The sequence below is a fragment of the Culex pipiens genome, chromosome 2 (genome assembly GCF_016801865.2).
Source record: "Culex pipiens pallens isolate TS chromosome 2, TS_CPP_V2, whole genome shotgun sequence".
Taxonomy (NCBI): Eukaryota; Metazoa; Arthropoda; class Insecta; order Diptera; family Culicidae; genus Culex; species Culex pipiens.
Window position 1 is genome coordinate 142,582,917 of NC_068938.1, and position 14,360 is coordinate 142,597,276.

Below are 14,360 nucleotides of genomic sequence, written 5' to 3' on the forward strand. Positions count from 1 at the left end.
TTGTAGAAGAACAAAAGGTTTCTTTCAAACAATAAATTGTATCCGTGCAAGCTTTTAATTCCAATCTTACTGAAAATTTGAATAATTCAGCTATATCAAGAAAAAAATCATCTCATCATTTGACCTTTCCCAGTTCCATTATTCTCCCAGCTGAATGAAGGTACCAAGTTTATTCCGAGTTTAAATTGCGAAAAACAAACATCGTCCTTGCGTTGCATCTGATTAGCAAGTGTTTGTTCCACACTGAACAAAAAAAGAACTAAAGAAAATACCGGTCTTCCACCAGTTCAACAAGGACCAGTGAAAAGCTCTACTCTCCAGTGTGTTTTCCCTATCGTTTGCTTGTCTTTGTGCAGCAACAGCAGCAGTAGCAAAAGAGAAAAATCAACCGGCGAGTAGTGGGGGAAAGTGGAGTTGGGGAGAGACATCCTGGCGGCGCCAGTGTTATTTAACGATTGCTCCTTTTCTCCCCACTCTTGCCTTGAAAATTGTGCCAAAGCGTTGTCGTCGTCGTTTTTCGGCTTGCTTTGTCCTTGGGTGCTTGGTTCATTCCGATCACTGCTGGCTGGCCACTCAATGGAGTCATTAGGGGGAGACTGGGAAAAACTTGGAAAACTTTTCGTTTAATGTAGTTGATAAACATAAATTACTGAAATGTAACTAAAATTGGTAAAAAAGCTATGTTTTTTTTATCTTCCATCTTCCATAAAATGATAGATTTAAAAATTCATGTAATTACTTTGTCTATTTTTTTTTGTATTCAACAAACACATTCTGAAAAAAAAATTCAGAAGGGAAAAAATATTTTTTTGCAATAATTAGCTCGAAGGCTCATTTGAAAGGATTTTGCCAATTCCTTGAAAACATAAAAAAATTGCTCGAGCTTAAATATTTGGTACTATTGGCTGGGACAATTCGGGACTACAGTATTGACATTTACATTTACTTTTTTTTCTTTTCTAATCGAGAGTATTAAAAAATTCAAAATATTTTTCAAGACATGGTTCTTTTTTAAATTGGATGTTTCATGGCTCATGGCAATTGAGTTTTTTTTAGCAGAATCAAAATTTACATTAAAATAATCAATTTGCAAACTGAATAAGATTTGATCTGATCTGATCTGATCTGAGCAAACAAAGTCCAAGACATAAAAAATTTGAATTATGAAACACATCCAGATGTTTGGTTGCATTCCATCCAATATGTATGAAATCAACAATTTATCTTTAAATAATATTATTTGCTGCACACAACTTTTCAAAGTAAACCGATCATGATTAAATGTGTTACATGTTACAAGCGATTTTATAAGCTCCATTTAGAAGAAACTCAAAAATTCACGAATTTTCACTATTTTCAAAATCACATTGTTGCAGTATTGGGTAAGTTTGACAATTTTGGAATAAGAAGGCAACAATTTCCTCCGTTGCTGTGCACCCTTAAACATATATTTCATCAATGCTTTAAAAATACACAAAAAATCAAGAATCATAAAATAACTACTTATGGTGGATTTTTAAAAAAAAAACAGAAAACCAACTTAATCCACCTATGTGGTTGATGCCTTCCTCACTTTTTACCAACAATGAGTAATATGAGTGGTTCGGACACATATTTCAGCTATTCTTTTTTATGTACAGAAAAATAAGTACACAGACATAACTTAATCTGTCATAACTCGAGACAGGGTTGCCAGATTTTCAATTATGAGGACTCGTTGGAAAGGTCTTTTGATTACCTAACCAATGATGGGTCGGATGATGGTTCCGGACATCGTTTACATACATTTAAGTGAGATTCGGCTTCAAAAAAGTACATAAATATCACTTAAGTGGTCATAACTCGAGGCAGGGTTGCCAGATCTTCAATGTTGTGGACTCGTTGGAAAGGTCTCTCGATTACCTAACCAATGATGGGTCCGATGATGGATCCGGACATCGTTTACATGCATTTAAGTGAGATCCGGCTTCAAAAAAGTACATAAATATCACTTAAGTGATCATAACTCGAGACAGGGTTGCCAGATTTTCAATTATGTGGACTCATTGGAAAGGTCTTTTGATTACCTAACCAACGATGGGTCGGATGATGGTTCGGGACATCGTTTACATACATTTAAGTGAGATCCGGCTTCAAAAAAGTACATAAATATCACTTAAGTGGTCATAACTCGAGACAGGGTTGCCAGATCTTCGATGTTGTGGACTTGTTGGAAAGGTCTCTCGATTATCTAACCAATGATGGGTCGGATGATGGATCCGGACATCGTTTACATGCATATAATTGAGATCCGGATATATGTGAAAACACATTTTTATACATAACTTTTGAACTACTTATCGAAACTTCAAACAATTCAATAGCGATGTATGGGACCCTAAACCAAGTCGAATGCAACTGGTTCGATCAAAATCGGTTCAGCCAGTGCAGAGAAAACTTGGCAAGATTTTTGAACACATACATACATACACACACACACACACACACACACACACACACACACACACACACACACACACACACACACACACACAGACATTTGTTCAGTTTTTGATTCTGAGTCGATATGTGTACATGAAGGTGGGTCTTCGAGCTTTTAATAAAAAGTTCATTTTTAGAGCAGGATTATAGCCTTACCTCAGTGAGGAAGGCAAAAAAAAAAAAAAACCTTCGATAAATTTTTAAAACACATTTTTTAAACTTAGCATAGTTTTCAATAAGATTAGGATTCCTAGTAATCTGTTTTTTTTCTCTTATATTTAAAGACCAAAATAAAATGTTGTTTAAGAAAATGTTTCATCAATACTAATAAGTCTCTAGCCAAAATAAAAAACCATAGCAATTCCTGGCCATTGGGGAGCTGATGATCAAGCACATCTATAAAGGATAAAAATCTGTGATCTAGTTCTAAGCTTTCTCTATTTGTATCCCCTTTCCCTTGCAATCACCTTTATTTATAAGAATAATAGTTCCAAAATGAATTATGATGTAACACACAGCTGAAAGGATCTCCAAAGCTCTGTTTTGTACCTCAAAAGCACTTATTGTATCTTGATTATTCACCAATAAAACCGAATTGAAAAATTGAAATAAAAAACCATTTGTTTAGAAATTAGACATCAGTTTTCAATCCCAAGTATTTTTTGAAACTATGCTATTAAATGACTGATGTAAGTTTATCATGGATTTTTTGTATTCCCCCTGGCTCCCCGACCGTGGTCAGTTTTGAAGGACCCTAAATTGAAAGTGTTAAAGTTGTGAAATTTTACCAAAGGGAAATTCTTCGGAATGAACGATGCACATCAACCAGAGCTTTGCACCAAGATTTTTCATACAGATATATTTTTTATTCATCCTCTGTCTACAAAATAGGTTTAAATAAAATTTTGACCATTTTCACAATCAGATTTTTGCAAGATTGTGTCCATAAGTTTGAAAATTTCGAAATTAGAAGGCAACAACTTCTTTGGTTTGATTTGCCTGTTTTGTGAAATTTAATGAATTTTGTTAAACAATATTTAAATTTTTAATATTTTTTAACGATTTTTTCTCCCTAAACCTGAAGCTTCCCAATACCCCCCTATCCAGGATCCCCTTTTATGGTGACCACACTGGGACAGCCTTTTCAGCCCACAACGCTTTGAACCCAAGCACTCTGTGGCGCGTTGCGAGGGCCATGCGTAGAGGTTCCGTTCCGAACGAGAGTGTGGAAAAATCGGACAAGTGGATATTGGATTTCGCCAAGAAGGTGTGCCCGGACTCGGTGCCGACACAACCATCATTCGACGTTGTTGATGGGAGCGATTCTAATCCCCCCTTCTCGATGGTAGAGCTCTCCATAGCACTATTGACGGGCAACAACACTGCTCCTGGTCCGGACAAGATCAAGTTCAGCTTGCTGAAGAATCTTCCGGACGTCGCCAAGCAGCGTCTGTTGAATCTGTTCAACACGTTGGTGGAGCAGAACGTAATTCCACACGAATGGCGACAGGTCCGGGTGGTTGCCATTCAAAAGCCCGGTAAGCCGGCGTCCGACCACAACTCGTATCGTCCAATCAGCTTGCTGTCGTGTCTACGCAAGTTGCTGGAGAAGATGATCCTCGACCGCCTCGAACCATGGATGGAACGAGAGCACTTGCTGTCAGACACGCAGTATGGCTTCCGGAGAGGCAAGGGAACAAGCGACTGTCTAGCCTTGCTGGCCACAGGAATCGACATAGCCCGTGGTAAAAAACAGCAAATGGCTTCTGTCTTCCTAGACATCAAGGGTGCATTCGATTCAGTCTCCATCGATGTGTTGGGAGTAAAGCTGCGGCGGAGCGGTCTCAATCCGACGATGTGCAACTTCCTCATCAACCTGTTGTCAGAAAAACACATGCACTTTGTGCAAGGTGATCTGGCAATCACCCGGATAAGTTACATGGGTTTGGCACAAGGCTCACGCCTTAGTCCATCCATGTATAACTTCTACGTCAGCGACATCGATGATTGCTTGACCGGAGACTGCACCCTTATACAGTACGCAGATGACGCAGTGGTTTCAATCGCTGCCAAGAAAGAAGTCGATCTGCTAGAACCCTTGCAAGATACTCTGAACAACTTGGCCCATTGGGCAGTTGGAAAGGGTATTGAATTCTCTCCGGAGAAGACGGAACTGGTCGTTTTTACGGGGAAGCATGAACCGCCGCAGCTCAATCTTTCTCTCTCGGGAAAGACTATCGAGCAGTCGGACCACTTCATGTACATGGGTACCATCTTTGATCAGAAGGGAACATGGGGGAAGCACATTAACTACCTGAAACAAAAGTGCCTGCAAAGAACTAATTTTCTGCGCAGTGTCTCTGGCAACCGGTGGGGTGCTCATCCTTCTGACATGCTTCGACTGTACAAGACAACGATACTCTCGGTGCTGGAATATGGCAGTTTCTGCTTCCAAACAGCTGCAAAATCACGCTTGTTGGTTCTCCAGCGGATACAGTACCGAAGTCTTCGCATTGTCTTGGGATGCATGCACTCAACTCACAACATGACCCTCGAGGTCTTGGCGGGAGTGTTGCCTCTGCGAACTCGTTACTACGAACTGTCTTACCGGTTCCTGATCCGGTGTGATTACAGGAATAAACTGGTAATTGACAATTTTGAAACGTTGCTGAACCTTCACGTTGAGTCTCGGCGCATGCTTCTATATTATGACTTTATGTCATCGTGGGAGTGGAGCCCGAGCACAACGGTACAGCGCACGCCTCCGTTAACCAGCAGCACCCGGATTGGCTTCGACACGTCCATGAAAGCCGATACTCGCGGTATCCCAAACCATCTTCTGCGGGGAGTTGTACCGTCGATCTTCGCATCAAAGTACAGCCATGTTCCTCCAAACAACAGATTCTTCACCGATGGCTCCAAGCTCGACGGCTGTACGGGCTTCGGTGTTCATCATGAATCTTATCAGCTGTTCTTTAAGCTGAAGGACCCGAGTTCGGTTTACGTCGCAGAGTTAGCCGCGGTTTACTGCGCACTGCGAATCATCGAGACCATGCCACCTGACCACTACTTCATCTTCACCGATAGCTTTAGCTCTGTTGAGGCTATCCGGTCTCTGAAGCCGACCAGGGAGTCTGCGTTTTTCCTCACGGAAATACGCAAGACTTTAAACAACCTGGCGGCTCAGTCCTTCAGCATCACGGTGGTATGGGTCCGCGCTCATTGCTCGATTCCGGGTAATGAGAAAGCGGACTTGCTCGCCAAGAAGGGTGCTGAGAGTGGAGACATTTTTGAAAGGCCAATTAGCCTACAAGAATGCTACGGTTTTCCGAGGCAGCGTGCGCTTCTGGATTGGCAAACACAATGGGACGGAGACACCAAGGGACGTTGGATGTATTCCATACGACCTAAGGTGCAAAGGAAAGCCTGGTTCAAGGGAATGGACTTGACGCGTGGATTCATCAGAACGATGTCCCGCCTTATGTCGAACCATTACTCGTCCAAGGCTCATCTGTACCGTATCAACATGAGTGATACGAACTTATGCGACTGTGGGCAGGGTTATCAGGACATCGACCATCTCGTATGGGCGTGTCCAGATCACCAGGCTCACAGAATTAAGTTGAAAGTTACCCTCAGGGCCCGAGGAAGACCACCAGAAATTCCGATGCGAGACGCGTTATCTCAACTAGACCTTGATGTTCTCTATCCGATCTATCAGTTCCTCTTAGATTCCAATATATCTATTTAGTTTTTCTTTCAGTTAGTTTTCCTTCAGTTAGTTTTCCTTCAGTTAGTATAACTCGCCTTCACACAAAGCCGTCGTTTCTGGTTGCACCGGAAGCAAAGCAAGAACGCCCCAGCAGCTGGACACCGAGTTGCGGCTGAGGACAAAACGCAAAGGCCAGCAGAGCCAACCAAGACCCCTACACAATCCCCCTTCCCTTCCCACGCCTTGTCTTTAACATCAATCCCTTCCCTACTAACCCCGAGTAGGCCGCGGGTAATCGGCTCCCCTCCCACTAACATTTACACACAAGATCCTCTGTAATTATTAAGTCAAATGTAATTACAAAAGCCGACTCGGTCCTAACCAGGTCCCAGTACCGAAAAGGACCTAATAAAAATAATTTTATGAGAAAAAAAAAAAAAAACGCTTTGAACCCAAATGTTTGTCTAGAAGAAACGGGCATGCTCTACCACCACATGAGCAATTCTCTACGAAATCGGTCTTTTTTCTTCAATTTTAATTTTTGTATTTTTTAATCCGGCTGAAACTTTTTTGGTGCCTTCGGTATGCCCAAAGAAGCCATTTTGCTTCATAAGTTTGTCCATATAATTTTCCATACAAATTTGGCAGCTGTCCATACAAAAATGATGTACGAAAATTCAAAAATTTGTATCTTTCGAAGGAATTTTTTGATCGATTTGGTGTCTTCGGCAAAGTTGTAGGTATGGATACGGACTACACTGGAAAAAAATGGTACACGGTAAAAAAAAATTGGTGATTTTTTTATTTAACTTTTTATTACTAAAACTTGATTTGCAAAAAAACACTATTTTTAATTTTTTTTATTTTTTGATATGTTTTAGAGGACATAAAAAGCCAACTTTTCAGAAATTTCCAAGTTGTGCAAAAAATCATTGACCGAGTAATGAATTTTTTAATCAATACTAATTTTTTCAAAAAATCGAAATTTTGGTCGCAAAAATTTTTCAGCTTCATTTTTTGATGTAAAATTGAATTTGCAATCAAAAAGTACTTTAGTGAAATTTTGATAAAGTGCAACGTTTTCAAGTTATAGCCATTTTTATGTAACTTTTTTTCAAAATAGTCGCAGTTTTTCATTTTTTTAAATTAGTGCACATGTTTGCCCACTTTTGAAAAAAATATTTTTGAAAGGCTGAGAAAATTCTCTATATTTTGCTTCATCGGACTTTGTTGATACGACCTTTAGTTGCTGAGATATTGCAAGGCAAAGGTTTAAAAACAGGAAAATTGATGTTTTCTAAGTCTCACACAAACAGCCCACCATTTTTCAATGTCGATATCTCAGCAACTAATGGTCCGATTTTCAATGTTATAATATGAAACATTTGTAAAATTTTCCGATCTTTTCGAAAACAATATTTTCAAAATTTTTAAACCAAGACTAACATTTAAAAAGGGCGAAATATTGAATGTTTGGCCTTTTTGAAATGTTTGTCTTGATTTGAAAATTTTGAAAATATTGTTTTCGAAAAGATCGGAAAATTTCACAAATGTTTCATATTATAACATTGAAAATCGGACCATTAGTTGCTGAGATATCGACATTGAAAAATGGTGGGCTGTTTGTGTGAAACTTAGAAAACATCAATTTTCCTGTTTTTAAACCTTTGCCTTGCAATATCTCAGCAACTATAGGTCGTATCAACAAAGTCCGATGAAGCAAAATATAGAGAATTTTCTCAGCTTTTCAAAAATATTTTTTTCAAAAGTGGGCAAACATGTGCACTAATTTAAAAAAATGAAAAACTGCGACTATTTTGTAAAAAGTTACATAAAAATGGCTATAACTTGAAAACGGTGCACTTTATCAAAATTTCACTAAAGTACTTTTTGATTGCAAATTCAATTTTACATCGAAAAATGAAGCTGAAAAATTTTTGCGACCAAAATTTCGATTTTTTGAAAAAATTAGTATTGATTAAAAAATTCATAACTCGGTCAATGATTTTTTGCACAACTTGGAAATTTCTGAAAAGTTGGCTTTTTATGTCCTTTAAAACATATCAAAAAATAAAAAAAATTAAAAATAGTGTTTTTTTGCAAATCAAGTTTTAGTGATAAAAAGTTAAATAAAAAAATCACCAAATTTTTTTTACCGTGTACCATTTTTTTCCAGTGTAGTCCGTATCCATACCTACAACTTTGCCGAAGACACCAAATCGATCAAAAAAATCCTTCGAAAGATACAGATTTTTGAATTTTCGTACATCATTTTTGTATAGACAGCTGCCAAATTTGTATGGAAAATTATATGGACAAACTTATGATGCAAAATGGCTTCTTTGGGCATACCGAAGGCACCAAAAAAGTTTCAGCCGGATTAAAAAATACAAAAAAAATCGAATGACCGAAATCCCAGAGAACTGCTCACATGCCAAAGGGGTTTCCCCCTTCTTTATATTCAGACAAGCATTTTCCACATCCAACAGTGGTGGTGGTGGTTTTTCAGACACTTCCGGAAACAAAGCCTCGACCGTGCACGGAATAAGCTTCTTTTACTCCTATTGACATTTTTGGGGTAGGAATATTAATTAAGAAAGTGTTTATGTTTTTCACCATAAATTTGGGTGGATTTCGTCGGATTTTTCGTGGTGCTTAAGTTTTTCGAAAAGAATCATTAGCCAGATGCCCTTCCGCGAAGGCTTTTTTCTGTTATTTGGGTGAAATTCTTCACCGTGATCGCGGTAGGAAACGATTACGCGCGCGTCAAAGAGGCAAAAAACGAACATTAGTGGCCGCACAAATTTATGCTAATTCTTTTATAAATATTAATCAGTTTTCCTCCTCGTCCCCTCGCTCGTTCCACGACTATTATACAAACGGGATAAAAACTACATTTTCCCCTCTGAATTGCTCGTTTCTACGGGACTAACTGTTAGATATATTATGCAGACCTCTATACGGTCAGTTGGCTAATTTTAATAATTTCAAAATTAGACAAACCAAACCAGGGTGTGAGCTTGTTCACGGTCAAGCAAGTTAAATTGATTGATCTCCGCGAGTGTTGACATCGCGCTCGAGACTGCCAAGATCATAGATCCTAAAGGTGTAAATCATCAAGATTTCATGCTAATTTCCGAGTGTTCTTTTTTTCTCGTCAGATCCCCCCTCATGAATTAAAGTAAACTTGCCCCAGCAGACACACCTGTTATTTGATAGCATGAGAAAAAAATAAAATTAATTTGCCTTTTGTTTACATATGAAGCACGAGCTAGGGGGGCGTAAATATAGCTCAACCCGATAATATCTGTGAGTGAGATAATGATAGGCCTTTAATATGGAGCTGAGTGTCCAAGTCAGAGTCAAGTGCCTCAATTACAGCTAGCGAACTTGCCCAAAGGAGAGACACACACACGAGACTTCTGGGTCTCGATAACAACGCCAATGGTGCTGGCTGGCTGTGACTTCCAATTATCCACTTTGTGGTCACGAGATATCCATGTTCAGGAAGTTCAGATGCGAGGTGTTTAACCGTTCAGTGCGGTTTTGCTTAATTGTACACATTTGTTGGAATGAATGCTTGAGGTGGTAATTGAAAAATCTTTTGTGAAAATAGTAATTATCCTATAAACAAAATACATTCTTTTTAATGTGACATCATTTCAAACTTAATTTTTAATCTCTTGTATTTTTTGAACACTTTTTTAAACTAACGACCAATTTCTTTTCGTTGCAGGTGAGTTTGTCATCGACATCAACCAGTTTATAACAAGTATAGAAGGATTTGTTTGATTTCAACAACATCAGGTTGAAGTATTCAAGGGATACCGGACGACCATGGGGACGACATTTTAAACGGGCCAAACATTGAATATTACGCCCATTTAAAATGCTAGTCTTGATTTAAAAAATTTCATAATATTTTTTTCGAAAAGATCGGAAAATTTCACGAATGTTTCATATATTAACATTGAAAATCGGACCATTAGTTGTTGAGATATCGTCATTAGAAAATGGTGGGCTGTTTGGATGAGACTTAGAAAACTTCAATTTTCGTGTTTCTTTTTCTTTAAGCCGCTGTATCTCAGCAACCAAAGATCCATTCTTCAATGTCTCTTAGACAATTTTATAGCAAATTTTCTGAACTTTTCAAAAAAAAAAAAATATTTTTAGAAATGGTCACTCATGGTCACTATTTTTAAAAATTGAAAAACTGCAAATATTTCGCTAAAATCAAACTTTCGGTGGCTATATCTAGAAAACGGAGCCCTTTATCAAAAAATATGTAAAGTACTTTTCGATTGCAAATTCAATTTTGCATTAAAAAATAATGTCAAACTTGTTTTTGCATTAAACTTCGATTTTTTCCAAAAATCACTATTTTTCAAAAATTCATAACTCGGCGGCAGATTTTTTGACCATGTTTCTCTATGGCTCAAAAGTTGCGGATTTTTGTCCCCTAAAACATATAAAAAAATCTCGAAAATCAAAAAATACGTATTTTGGGAAATTGAGTTTTAGTGACAAAAAAGATGATAAAAAAATCCTCAAATTTTTTTTCCGTGTACCTATTTTTTTCTCAATAGTCCTCAACAATACCTACAACTTTGCCGAAGACACCAAATTGATCAGAAAATTCACTCAAAAGTTACAGCTGTTTGAATATTTACATACCATTTTTGTATGGACAGCTGCCAAAATTGTATGGAGACTTGTATGGGTGAACCAATGACACAAAATAGCATATTTGGTCATAGGGAAGGCCCCCACAAAGTTTGAGTCAAATAAAAAAATACAAAAAATAAAAATGGTCGAAATCGGCCGATTTCGTAGAGAGTTGCTCAAATGCAACAACTCATAGATATTATTTCTTAGAAGAAAAAAAAACATTTTTTTAAAGAACTGAACATGTTGAGAAGAACGTAGAAAAAAAGATACAGTCATCCCACATATTCGGAACACTTTTGTAGTAGTTTGCTAATAGGATGCAAAATGCAACTTTTCTGCCGTCCCTGTTAGTTTTAGGACCTTAATTTGGACATTCTCTTGCTATTTCACTAGTAAATTAGTACTTTTTGAACAAAAAACCTCATTTCAAGAATATTTTATCCAGAGCAGCAAAACACTGCCTCCAAATTGCCTGTTCCATAATTGTGGGACCGTGGTGTAGGGGAAAGTGTGGTTGCCTATCAGCCAGTCGGCTTGGGTTCGATCCCAGACGGTCCCAGTGGCATTTTTCGAGACGAGATTTGTCTGACCACGCCTTCCGTCGGACGGGAAGTAAATGTTGGCCCCGGTCTAACCTAAAGAATTAGGCCGATAGCTCAGTCCAAGTGTAGGAGTCGTCTATATGGGTCCTGCCTCGGTGGAGTCGCTGGTAGGCAGTTGGACTCACAATCCAAAGGTCGTCAGTTCGAATCCCGGTGTGGAAGGAAGCTAAGGTGTAAAAAGAGGTTTGCAATTGCCTCAACAATCAAGCCTTCGGACACTTAGTTTCGAGTAGGAATCTCGCAATCGAGAACGCCAAGGCAATGCTGTGCCTCCCACAATTGTGGAACACCTGAATTTAATTGATTTTTTCACAAAAAAAGTTATCAGACCATGTTTAAAACATCACTAAGCATGAGTTTTATTGGTTTCACAGTGTGAAGTATTTTTTTCGTAAAAAATATGTACTCCTGGAGAGAAAAAAAATTTTACATCGTAAGAAAAAAGTGTTCCGAATTTGTGGATTTCAAGGGTCAATGCTTTTCTTTAAAAACTTGATATAAACTAAAAAATGTACAGCCGGTCTATACATCAATCGAAAGATCGCAAGAAAAGCTTTCACATGAAGGTAAAAGCAAATCATTATGTTCAATTATCGATTTTCTATGATTTGTTCAACATTGGCAGATCTGTAAACTGTTCCGAATATGAGGGATGACTGTACATAAGTTTTTTTTCTTAGATATTTTACTATGTTGATGTTTTACTTATCGACTTATCTATCTGGAGAAACATTTGAAAAGAGTGCAAAAGCATTTTGACAGCTGCAACTATTTTGCAAATACCGAGACTACAAGTAACTATTTAACAAATCCTGAAGAGTTAAGAGGTAGCTGGGGAGGTCAGCTATTGTTTTACACTCCGAGTTTTGTGAAAAAGTTACCTGATACTCGGGATTAGGAAAATAGTTAAAACTGTCAAATTGCTTACCGCCCTTTTCTCGTGTTGCTACAGCAATGTTGTATATTCTAACTCATATAGTTTGGAATGATTCTTTTTTTAAATATCCTAAGATATTGGTTGATTTACTAAAAACATACCCGTTTGGGATAGTTATCTTCATTTTCATTCCCTTGGTATGCTAGTCCAACACCAAACCAGTCAAACAAAATATTCGACATATTGGCCAACAAAGGGTCATATACTGCAAGCAGGCAAAACATTTCGTAATAATTCAAAGCAAGACTGATCCATTGTAAACCCCCCCGAACATCTCTGCTGCATCAATAAATAAAATATATTTCCCCAGAATCTCGTTGCTCAACGCCACACACGTCACCCTGCATCTGCAGAAGCATCACGATTTGTAGTTTCTATGCGTTCTTTTGATAGAAATCCATCTGTCCGTGAGCTGTCCGTCTCTTGCTGGTCATCGCGGTTGGTCCCTTTCCGACTGACCAGCGTCCCCGTGTCGGACAGTTAGTATTCCGTCGGTGGTGCATGAATAAGCCCTATTTTTAGATTTACGCGCTATTGAAATTTTAAACCAGCCAAAGCCGCGTCGATGCTAATGTCCGATCTAACACCGACGCCCTGAACCGGAGACCAGAGACCAGACGGGCACGTATTTTTTCTAGTGGACGACCAGCAAAACCTGACGCGACGCGGGGTTTACAAGTGTGTGATCTCAGAAACAGACCTACATGCGTTGCAGCAGCCACTCTACCTTGGACTCTGCAGCAATTGATGGGTGTTCGCTCTCTAAACGTTCAAGTGATAAATTATTGTGCTGCAGTTTTGCCCCCAAGCTACCCCTCGTAACAGGCCTCCCAACTGTTGGACTCAACATGCAAACATGCGAGACCCCACTCAATCATACCGGGGCTTGGTTATGCGCAGATAGAAAAATATAGCATCTCTTGGTACTCTTGGTAGAGGTACGGATCATGGTTGATCTGGTAGTGATCGTAGACCCCGGAGGAATTCTAACACCTCTTGACCAGCTGCTGTTTGGACTGACTTGAATGCTATGCCAAGTGGTGAAGGTGCACACGGGGTGAAACGAGCTCTTGGATTTACTTAGAAAGGTAGTCGAAAGACTTGTCGAAAGATCATTCCGATGAGTCGATGAAATCTAAGATCTGACAACCCCATCAAAGCAAGGATGTCAGATACACAGATTTGTCTGTGTTTCACAGACATTTGAGCTCACTTAAATATAAAAAAGCAAAGCAATCCACTTAAACGACCCCCGGGTCTTTTGTGGGCTCTGTTGCAAGTTTCTGCTCATTTCTAGGTGTCCGAAGGTTATGTGTAGGCTTAGTGATTTTTCACGCTCGAAAATTTAAAATTTCACGGGGACCTTAATTTCAAAACACCAAATTTCACGCAAATTTCGCGGAACGTGAAAAATGTTAATACCGTAATCTGGGGTGAATCGGGACTACAGTCTGAATAGGGACAGCAGTTTTTAGAGCACTTAAAGCTTTTAAATTTGGAAATGGATGTACACATTTTGTTGGCCTGAGTCTGTTCTAACCGAAACCAACCAGAAAAATCAAAATAATGTACTCCAACATGGTTAAAACTGCTGTCCCAGTTCGCCCCATGTGTCCCGATTGACCCCAGTTTACGGTATAACTTTTAAAATCTTATGTTTAAATCACAGAAACTACTTTTTATGCTTCACTATATATTATTCTTCAATAAACTAAAAAAAAATCTTTAATAAATTTGAACGTGACACAAAAAAATCCCCTTATTTTCAAAAAAGATTCCACCTAGTTTATGGATGGGCTCTATATAAATATTGAAATAAAATGTAGGGCATGCGCATTCTCATTTTTTGAACTTCTTTTTTTAAATATTCGACTTATATAGTTAAAAAGTTTTCGTTGATTTGCTTCTTTTTTGATTTGCATCAAAGCAACATTAAACACTTTTGTCCAGCAAAAATAAG

The 14,360-nt window shown here is 38.5% G+C and overlaps 1 protein-coding gene across 3 annotated transcripts in view; it reads left to right on the forward strand.

Moving 5' to 3' along the window:
• Positions 1 to 14,360, forward strand: part of LOC120417969 (neurotrimin) — a 137,542-nt gene that overhangs the window by 25,412 nt on the left and 97,770 nt on the right. The gene's annotated exons all lie outside the window — the stretch shown is intronic.